The sequence below is a fragment of the Triticum dicoccoides genome, chromosome 5A, assembly GCF_002162155.2.
Source record: "Triticum dicoccoides isolate Atlit2015 ecotype Zavitan chromosome 5A, WEW_v2.0, whole genome shotgun sequence".
NCBI classification, from domain to species: Eukaryota; Viridiplantae; Streptophyta; class Magnoliopsida; order Poales; family Poaceae; genus Triticum; species Triticum dicoccoides.
The window spans coordinates 65,984,005-65,991,491 of NC_041388.1; the positions used below are offsets into that span (position 1 = coordinate 65,984,005).

General features: G+C 40.6%; 1 long non-coding RNA gene across 16 annotated transcripts; it reads right to left on the minus strand.

Annotated features, from left to right (window-relative positions):
* Nucleotides 1-970: 970 nt before the first annotated feature.
* LOC119299342 lies at nt 971-4,847 on the minus strand. 16 transcript variants are annotated; one of them, XR_005146175.1, is made up of 4 exons: nt 3,227-4,847; nt 2,668-2,821; nt 2,516-2,589; nt 971-1,539 (listed from the first exon to the last, which is right to left on the minus strand). It is a non-coding gene; the product is annotated as an uncharacterized LOC119299342 (long non-coding RNA). The 16 variants fall into 16 exon arrangements; XR_005146166.1 differs by having other exon boundaries at nt 2,516-2,821; nt 3,227-4,395; nt 4,494-4,845; XR_005146171.1 differs by having other exon boundaries at nt 2,516-2,821; nt 3,227-4,276; nt 4,466-4,845.
* Nucleotides 4,848-7,487: the final 2,640 nt, after the last annotated feature.

The following is a 7,487-nucleotide window of genomic DNA, read 5'->3' on the forward strand; positions in this document are numbered from 1 at the left end:
CAAAAGTCTAGAACTACAACCATCTAGAAGTGCCAGTATCTTGGTTCTGTTAGAAATATATGCATTTTTGTCTATATAAAGGACAACAAAAATGTGTGTTGTATGTCCAAAGAACCTAAGATGTTCGGGAAAGAGTTTCAAAATAAAAAGGTTCTAGCGGGTCATATATTGAATCTGAGAAAGTTCGGAGATGAACAATAAATAAGTATAATAACAACAAAGAAAAAAATTACTGATTGGTTTACTCTAAGTTTCCACTGTTTAAGTTCATCATTTCAATTTCTAATTTAAGTTCAGTTCATAGGAGTGCTTGTAATGAATTAGTTTGGTTTGACTTATGTTCCATGAATTTCTAGTACCCTAATAGATTTGGTAGTGAGATGAGCTCCCTCTCCACCACTCCAGGATCAGCAGCGCTGTCCTAGTCCAGCCCCATGGCATACATTAACTTAGTTGTTATAGCAAAAACAGTACATAACTCTTTTTATTTTTATTTTTGAACTTATGATGTTACTGTACATTAACTTGTTGTTCTTTTTACATGAACTTGTACATTGCCTTGTCAGGTTGTGCGTCTACTACCCAAAAGTCCGCAATAGTTCAACAGAAAATGTCTACATCAGTTAGAACTCAAAAAGACCATAAGTTCGGAGGAAGAAAAAGATCATCAGCACGTTTGGTCCACACAGGCCGTCAGAGGAAGAAAAATGTTTCTTCATTCAGTTCAAGTTGCTCTAGGATTTGTCAATGTTCTGGAGGGAAGTAATTAACTTGGGATTTGTAATAAACATTTGCTGTTTTTACAGGAACTAGATGACCAGTTGCGCCAATGGCGCAAAGGCCAAGAGCAAGCCATGTATTGAAAGAGTGTACATTAATATTATTCGAGCACATACTGAAGTGATAAACATTAGACAAAGTCATCGCTGCACGTTTGACCATGGCACAAAAAGTATTAGCGAGCCAAGCATTCAAAGCATGTGTATGAGATTGATTTAGAATCAACTTAAAGATACTTATATTCCATTACATGAAAGCTTGATGCTTAAAAGAAAATATTCAAATCTCAGCCACTCCCGAAACCTTGAATCAGAAGAGCAATCCCATGATTAGATGTACTTCTAAGAGAACAGACTAATGCATTTATCACAGTTGGAAAGCCTAATAAAAACATTAGTTTGAAACCTGACAGTAAACGGCTGTTATTAACAATTTTCTACTCGGCTCATAGTCTTCATACATCACGGTGAAATTACAGAAGATACAAACCAGTACTCTAAAGAGCGCAGAACAAAAACTGGATCACCGACATCAATGCCTTTCGAGGTGGGAAGTGGCATCGCGAAGAAACTCCTAAAGAGAAACAACAAAGAGCAAATGGCCTGCTGAAGAGTTCAAATAGTTTCATAAAATATAATTTAGACAACAAAGTAGCAAGAGAAATGTACAATAGTGGAAACCTGATGATGGGCTGAAATACATGCACTTGAACAACTAACCAGTGCAACCAAAACATGCTCAACGGAGTGAGGGTCACAGCTGGAAAAAATAATTATGTGTAACATTACTAACTGATCTCAATACCATAGAAGCATAAATAATAAAAGAGCATATGTTTCAGGATGATTTCGCTTATAGAAACTGCATTTCTTATCCCTTTTCCATTTTACCTTAACTCGATTTCCATCCATAGTTACACGACCATGTAGCATAAAAATAGATAATTTCGAGTGTAATTTTCAGCTCTATAGAGAATCCAACTACAAATGCATAGCTTATATAGATAGCATGGATACAATTATAAATATGTAGTCCATGCCCCAATTATAAATACTTTGTTCTCACCTTAAACTAACACAAAAGGAACAAATAGAAACACAACTGCTAATATAAATGCAGACCAGTGCACAACATATCAGGTGAAGATTTCCAAAGACAAGCAACCAGATCAGTTTTTTTGCGGGTAAGCAACCAGATCAGTTTAATTGCACACAACACGCATGTTCATACAACTACTTCCATAAACAGTTGCAGTATGCTTTCATGAACTCATTCCCACCAATCCATCCATTGTGAGTAAACAGCAACCACTACCCAATCGCTTATCAAGAATGGCCCAAAGCACCAAACTGAACATAACATTTTGAAATCTTCTATTTTTTAAGCTAAGCAAGCTTGCTCCTTTTCTTTTTTGGTTAAAGCTACGTCTGTGAGTTTGGAGAAGAAAAGCAATTAATAAATTTACCCAAACTAAATTATCTTCTTATCTGCTTTAATGGAACATAGTAAGTTGCTGTTGCTGCTGTCGGTGTTAACAAGCAAGAAAAGCAATTTATAAATTTAACCACTGCGCCGATGGCGCAAGAAGCAAATCAGAAGAGATAATTAAGTGGTAATTATAATCTGTTAGTAGTCAACAAGCAAGGTGAGCAAGATTTCAGTATCCAGCATTAAAGAGGCAAATAACACAGAACAACTGGCAACCAATGATTTTGATCTAAGAGAGATTTCCTACCTCTTAGGCTAGGTTTGGTGAGGATGCACGTTCTCATCTCCAGTAACCACAGCATTAGCATTCTCACCATCCATCTTAGTTTCCAATTGTCACATGGGGATGGTCATCATTGGAAGAAATTTGTAACAGGGCTGGCCCGGAACACAACATACCTACGACGCGTCGTCCTCCTCGCCGCCGCAGGCCCCGGGGCCTTCACTCCACCAGCAGGAGTTGTGTCTCATGTGGGCCGCTGCCGCCCTTGTCCTTCATCTTGTGCGCCATCCACCTCACCTTAAACCGGATAACTGATGAGGACAAAAAAAGCTATAAAATGTGTGAGTTGATTTGCCGAGGAAAGAAATAGTTATTGACACACTCTGAAGGTTTATTCACATCTAAAGGGGCCAAGGATTCTTAAAACATTAACTACACTCTGGAAAGAGATGAAAAATAAAAAACATGAACCTTTTACCTACACAAGTAAAGAACTTGAACCCTTTGCCACTACAGATCTAAAGCATGTGTAAATAGAAATCATGGGCCATCTCACGCATGGGTGAGCAGGAGTATCATAATAAAGTGTAACTCTTGGACACCTCTATATTCATGCTCTATAATTGTTGACCCCATCTATTCTTGCTCATGGCTACACCTAGGGTTCTCGGTGTGTAATATCTCAATGAAGTATTCAATCCATAATTTCGAATGTGAAAACAAAAAGGCATTTACCTACTGCAGTCCGTACACCCATCGAAGATGATCCTACTGACTCCTATGATGGGTTGTGCATGAGCAAAATCAACATTAACCAACTTGGGACCTACAAAGGAGAAGAGGGCATTAAATTTCTGCAAGTTACATTTATCCAATGTGCTTGAGTTTATTCTTCTCCCTTTTATGATTAGTTATAAATTGGCACACAGCTGAGTATCAATATTCCATCAACAAAACACAAAGAACTTTTACGCAATATAGATAAAAAATGGGGGCAAAGAACCACATTGAATATCCTCCTTCCAACAGTAAAAGGCTAGGCATCACAAAATCATAGATTTTATGTCGATAACCAGTAGGAAGCAGCCCTAAAGCGCCACATGTTATGTGTTGCTGCCCAATAGAAAACATTTTGCATGTAGCATGAAATCCCTAACTTCCGAATGCATGACTAATTCGGCCTACATCTTCTGACTTTCGGATTTCTAAATTCTATAGAGAGGTAGTAGGTTAGAGAGATGAATGTTCGCCTGAGATTGAAGAAAGAAAATAGGATGAGCTCACCTTAGAACTGACCTTACCTTGAAGAGAGGTGTGTCGATGGCCTAGCACATGAACCTCTCTGTCTTAAATCGAATTCCAGAAAAGCATTAGTGCACTTATTGTTTTTCTTATTTATGCACCATCTCTGTAGTTAAAAGATCCAGGCTCCTACTGTGTTCATCAACCACAGAAAAATAAATCACATAGATAGAAAGAGCTTGCTCAATGCAGTACATACTTACTTTCCTATAATACCTAAATAATAAGATGAAATAGACGACCAATGTGAACAATTTGACAAGCTGCATTCATATTAATGGGGTATGGAACAAACTTATTTACTACATAATATATAGGCCACGAAAGCCAGATTACAGTATCATTTACAAAAGCCAGATTACAGTACCATTTAGCCCCATGGAACTAATTGATGTTCAGAACAGTACCTAGACAAACAAGACAGCCAACACGAGGATCTCCATGCCACTAACGCCACCTCATTTGTGTTGTCCAGTTCAAGATCTATCCAGTAAATCAGCAAACAAACAGCAGATGCATAGGGGATTTAATCAGCTTTGTTTCTTCTTTTCAGAACGAAGTTGTGTTTCGTAGCAAATCTGATGTGTTGCCACCACGGTTCTCTTCATGTGTAACAGAAAGAGAGGGTCAGGGTTAGAGAGAAAGAGGGGACAAAGGGAAGCGGGGGAGCACCTGAGTGTGGAGGGGACGCTGGCCTCACCAGGCATCCACCCGTGGTGGAGAGGAGGAGCTTCAGGAGGAGCACGTGGACGACGGCGCCGCACCACCGCACGAGCCGCCGTCCGCCGCACCACCGCACTGACCCTCTACCATTCGACGCCGCCTCCTTCTCCTATTTCCTCTCTCTTTCTCCCTCCTCTCCTTCTTCTCCCTCTCATCTTCTCTATCCCGCAGATCGAACCGAGGCCGCCGCCGTCGCCCTTTGCTTGTAGGTTGCCGCTGCCGCCGGGGAAGCGCGCCTCCGCGCCTGCACACCTCGGATCTCGGGGTGGAACGCGAAGAGAAGGGAGGGGCTCGCGGCGCGCGGGGGGGTGGGGGGGCAGACGGGGAGGGAAGGGGTGGCGGCACTAGGAGGCTAGGGATCGGGGAAGAGAGAAACGTGGGTGGGTGGGGGCGCGAGTGCGGGCGGAGGCAGCGGCTAGGGTTTCTCCACGGGCAGGCTGCGTTTTATATGCCTGTGCGTGTGAAATGACTAAAATGCCCTTGGCGCGGCATGGAATTTACAGGCGGTGGCACGAGAGTTTATAGGGCGACGTGGATGACTTGGTCCTGCCTAGCATTCTAGGAGGGTTTATATGTTCAATAATTATTTGTCGTATGTGATGTGATCTGCAAACTATGTATCCAGATTTGGTTCTTTTTGTTTCTCTAACATAGTACAAAACATTTAATGATCCATTACATGTAGATTTATTTGAAACTTTGATTTAATTTTAAATGAAAAGCGCAGAATTTTCCATATGTACTTGTACATATGCTTATCAAGGTTGTGCGTGTGCTACACAAAATATTTGAAGCAATTCGGCAAAGATTATATTTCCATCAGTTCATACTCAAATATACAACAAGTTTGGAGAAAACAAAAAAATAAAGTTTGAAGTTGAGAAACATGGGATGTTTGCTCATATTATCATACATGTGTGGCCGTTCAATACCTCAGTACAAACATACAAATATACTATTACGAGTACTCTGTTTTTTGATCGGAAAAATAACACGATGGGTCTCACTATATTCAAAATTAGTCTTCAACGGTTGCGAATTTGAGAAAAAGATTCAACATGACTAAGTTTCTCATTTTCAATATCTTTCCAACGGTATATTATTTGCCCCATTGCGACAAACTTCTAAAAAGATCACGTTCAAAATCAAATTTGACCGTATTCGAATTCGAATTTAAACCGTAAGGAATTAGAAAAACATTTCTATACAAAAACATTGCGCATTTTCCATAGCTTTCCAACGCTGTATCATTTGCGTCAATCCGAGCAACCGTTTGCAAAAAAAAGCGAAAATACGTTTCGCCTAGAATTTCACCGTTTTTCAAATTACTTTTAAATCATATATAATTTAAAAAAAATAGTAGATATATGGAAGATGCGGATTTTACCAGCTTTCCAACGCCATCTTATTTGCTCAATTCCGACAAACCATTTGAAAATTAAGTCCAAAATACGATTGCGTTTTTGGTTAAAAAATGGTTTTTTCAAAACTGCTCTTAAACCGTGATGATTTTGCAAAAAGTTTCTATATATTTGTAATTTAGATGTTCAGAACTTTCCAACGATATATTACACGCCCCATTCCGACGAAAAGACAATCAGTTCGACGAGAAGAAAATCATTAGTAGAACCGCCTGAAACCATCAGTTCAAGTAGGGTAACAGAATAATATTCTGTTATGCGAAACAGAATAGTCCATATATATAAATTCATCAAAAGTCATTGCATTTTCAAACTTTTGTCATAAAAACATATGAAATAGCAGATACAATAAAGAGAGTGCCAAACAAAAACACTAATAGAAGGAAATACATAATTACAGCAGTGGTTACCGAGAGCCGAGTCTTGGCTCTCAGGAATGCCTACCTTTACCGAGAATGCCTCTCGGTAAAGCACCTAAACCTAGATCTTAGTCGACCCCTTTCTTTCTATCCTTCACTTCGCTCTTCCTTTCCTTCCCCGCGCTGCCACCGAAACCGCCACCGCCACCATCTGCCGCCGCCTCCTCCACCACCGCCACCAACTGTCGCCGCCTTCACCGCCGTCATTTGCTACTACCGCCCCCAACTACCGCCACCGTTGTCATTTCTTCATGGAAGGCGCCCGGCGCGGTGGTTCTTTGATGCAGCCCTAAGACGGCCGCCGCAGCGGAGCTTCACCGACGGCATGGCGGCTGGAGATGCCCCCAGGTAGCCACTGCCCTCCTCTCCCACCCCCTCCCACCTCCCATCCCACTGCCCCCACCCAGCTCTCAACCCCAATCCCTCTTCTCCCCTGCCCTCTTCTTCACTTGCGCCTCTTCGTTCGTATTACAGGAGCCTTCCATCAAAGTTAACTTGAACTTGCAGTAGCAGTTACAAACTTGAACCTATAAACACTTTAAATCTTGCACAATTATTTAATGTTGTTATATTGATGTTCAATGATGCAAATTGATATTATGTTAAATTGTTGTCAAAATGCTGCTGAAATGCTGACAAAATGTAGTGAAATGCAGTTAAAACGCTGCTAAAATGTTTGTTGAATGATGCAAAGTGACAAGATGTTGAGTTGGAGATGTTTTCATGCCAATTCGCTGCTGAAATGTTGCGCTTTAGCTGCTATTTTGTTGCCAAAATGTAAGCTTGGCATGTAAAGAGTTAAGGGCATACATGTCTTTTTCCAATGATGTTAGCCCTAGTTAGTCATTAGTGGTATTTTTGCTAGAGAAAACCGAAATTAGTGGTATATTACCAAGTTGGATTTCACTAGTGGTATATTGCCAAGTTCGGTTTTCACTAGTGGTATTTTGGCTATTGTCTCTTATTTATAATTGTATTTTTTTTTATTTTCAGATTACTCCCCGTTTTAGTTACTAATACATTTCATTTTGTTTTCAGATTCTGATGGCGGCTCTAGTAAGTACCGGAGAGTCTCGAGTGGTAGGGCGACCCACATCAGCAACTCTGGCACGACCGAGTCGTCCGCCTCCC